Raw genomic sequence first — 3768 nt, 5'->3', positions numbered from 1 at the left:
TCGAAGCAAAATCTTCGCAAAATATCCAAGTTGTCTCATCGTCACCATGTTAAACTATAGTAGCGTCCCCACAGCCAACCTCTAGCTATATAAACATCCCCCCCCCCAGCTAACATTTTCCACCTCAAGGGCTGCATATACCTAAATCAGTCCAAAATAAACCAATTGAGAAATCATTAGTTGAGCATAATTTTGGGAACATCTCAAACAGAAAGTATAAGTTTTTTGGCCATGTAGGAAAACGTGAGATCAGGAGAGAGGGGTACATTCACAGTGTAGATGCGTGTTTAACCATCATATTTTTCAACGTAAGTCCAATACGGCTGGTAGGTAGAGATATGTTGAAAATGTACATTAATGTCCATTCCCGTGAGCAAATATTAAAGTTGATTTGAGTATACTACAATTACTCATTATGAAGCTGTAGACCTAATTCATAGTGAAAATCTATATTACTATATTTATAAATATGACACATTAAAAATAGTCTTATGCTAGGACAAGCTATTTTAATAAACATGATCATATGGTAAATCCTATAACATAGAAACAGAATGAAAAAGTACTGATCAGTACATATTAAAATTGTACATTTCGTGGCAACAATGCACCTGTTCACAAGGGACGAATGATTGATATAGAAAGGTCCTACGTAAATAATCTTAAGAAAGTTTTTAATAACATATTTCTGCCGTAGGACTCTCTTAGTTTTTGAAGTGCCGCTGAACCACATGTTAGTCGCCATACTGTTCTAAAATGTGGAAACAAACTAAGTATTGTGGATATTTTCCCTATTTCATCACGTATATACTTATTGCCCCATTCAACAACTAGACGGAGTCGTCGGAGAGAAGCTTTGGACGGATTACTATGGTACGACGTTGCAAAGTTCAATTTCCCATGCACATATGAAACCACAAAAGGACAAGTTATAGTTTATTTCGAGGCAGAAAGCGTTGAGAATGACCGTGAAGTAGGAAGTTCGGTCCCCTTGCCCGAACACGTGCGCCGCAACGCGTGCGTTTGTGGAAGTGGATTTAAGCGTGCCCCATTATGCGAGGCGCTTCTAATTATAGATCAGGTATGTGCCGCGGGCAGGAAACGACGGTGTCTGTGGTGTGTCTTAACTGGACGACAAAAATGAGAGTGTTCCTAGTCTTTGGCCGGTCTAGTCTTTTCTGCTTCACGGAGGAAGATCCAATAGACTCTAGCCAGAATTAAGTGTCCCCTTAGAACTTTTACTTGCAAATGCTTTCTACGATAAAGTAATAGGTTGATGTTCACAACTCGCTGAAAAAAATCTACAAGATGCAAATCACTTATAATCTTGAACCATTTTCGACATTACATAATAATATCACCACAAGGGAAATACAAAGACATCATCTTAGTATTATCCATTAAACTGGTCCTCTCTCTTCTATTTTCACTTACTATCCTATTCCAAACTTTCTAATATTTGGATTCTCCTATTCACCCTATTCACAAATACCAAATCTTAATTGTATATTTCTCGCTAGTGACTGATTTGTATCATACCATCCTAAATAGTGCAAAATTGCCTAATTTAGGATAATATCTGTTGCTATATTAACCTTCACAACTCACTAAAATTGTCCTTGCATTCTCCCCTCCATTCTGTATTCAAATTTTTAGATGAACCGCTCTCGCCAGTTCATCTGCATGTATTATTTCCTCCCTCGTAACCTTACAACGACCTATCCTCTTTCGTACTAGTTTGTGAAAATCTTTTACCTCGAGACCCAACTTATTCCACGTTATATTAGACACTGTTTCTTTAGCAACTTTCTTCTTCCTGCTAAAAGCCTCCACTTTAGCTATATTCTTTATCGAGTTGGCATTCTGAGTTCTATGATCCGCTCCCTACGTCAATCTTGTTCCTATAATTTTTTCCGCCCCCAATTTGAAGAAATCACTGACTTTTCCCAGTTATAATGGACATGTTGTTCTTTGTTATATTTCTGTCTTATTTGTATGTAGAGAGCTTTCAACTGTGCACATGCATAGTAACTACACTCGATGTATCTTTTGTCACATGTGTGCCCTCAATCCTCAGGGAGTGTCAATATGGGGCACTTGACCCTGTTTCCCGGAATAAGTTACTATTCCCTTATATTTGTTACTTTTTGGCTTTCTCTTTTCTTATATTATTTTTTTCCTAGATTCAGTGTTTCATTGTGATATTATTTTCACTCTTCTTGACTATTTTTGCTATGTTTTTCCTACTGTTTACTGTCTCACTTCTTTGTTTTTCTCTCACTACTGATATTCTTCCATTTCTCTTTCTTCCCGCTGTCTGTCTCTCTTCAATATTTCCTTTCCTTTCTCTCTCTCTCTCACTCTTTTCTTTCTTTCACTATCTTCTTTCTCTTCTTTACCATTTTCTGTGGTTATACCCTCTTTATTTATATTTCCTTCATTCTCTATCGCTTATTTTCCCCCCACTTCCTTAAAACGACTATTTCTTCTGACGATACGGAACCATGACATATACAGAATGTTCTCACAACTTTTGGATGTGCATCTTCAGTCCTGGAGTAAAATATTTTTTGTAACGTGGTTTTTGATCTATCACTCTGCCACTAGGCAGTTGACGTTTTTCTGCGACTTGTGATCATGTTGATAAAGGAAGTATAAAGTAACATCTAACAATGTTGCCAAATTTCCGACGAAAACAATAATCCACGTAGTCGCAAGCATTAGAGAATATGTAACGACAGTTTTAAAACTGAAGGTTTTGCCGATATTGCGACACAGCATAGACATATTTTCATCAACAAACGTTACTGAATCGCTACTTCATACTAGCTGAATGTGATGAATATTGATTAGGATCTGGCTTATCTGAACGGCTACAATCTAGTTTTACCTTCATATACAAGAAGATCTAGTTGTAGTTAATGAAATATACACAATATCTACACTATTTTTTAAACTGCGTTAGGTCTGGTGGATTTTCCTCCAAATGGCAATTAGGAAAGAAAGAATTGGCAATTTTAGTTTTTAAGTTCTCTGATATTTTTGTTTAGTTATTTTTATTTATTTGAATTGAACCTTACTTGCTTCTGTTTATTTTGTTAAAATCGAACACCAGTGTCTTTATAAAGACTAGGTCTATCTTCTTAACCTGTTTTTCTCTATTGAATTGTTTGTACAGTAGAATGTAATTTCCCTTATGAAGTAGGTGTAATTGTAAAAAATATATAAATGTATATTTGTATTGTGTACTATCTATTCCTAGTTTTCTTTATTGATGAACGATTTCCGTGTTTGTAAGAAAAGGAATTTGCGAAATGTTAAACGGCATACAAAATATATTTCAGAATGTTTGTTTACATATATTCTAGCATATACTGTAATACTGGTATTTAAAAACTCCAAAAGCACGGACAAATTGTGTGAAATAGCTATAATGAACATTTAAAACACGCACTATTTGTTTTTTTCTTAATTCCAGAAAGTTTACATTCATGAACTAAGGTGTTCATTACAACTTATTTACAAACTATATCATCCAATACATCATAAACGTGAAAATCTAATGTATTCTATTATTCGTTTAGTTAAATTAATACATAAATATGTCGCGATGCAACATAAAGGTAGCCAGAGAAATGTTCACAGCATACAGTTCCTTAATATTAGTGCTTACATCATAGATAAAATAACCAATGGCCTACATATAATCTTGTGAACGTTTTATGCAGATCTACACAGACAATAATATCTGACAATTATGTCTAGTAT

The sequence above is a fragment of the Lepisma saccharinum genome, chromosome 5 (assembly GCF_977018435.1).
Source record: "Lepisma saccharinum chromosome 5, izLepSacc3.1, whole genome shotgun sequence".
In the NCBI taxonomy this organism is placed as follows: Eukaryota; Metazoa; Arthropoda; class Insecta; order Zygentoma; family Lepismatidae; genus Lepisma; species Lepisma saccharinum.
Note: the sequence above shows the minus strand (reverse complement) of the source record.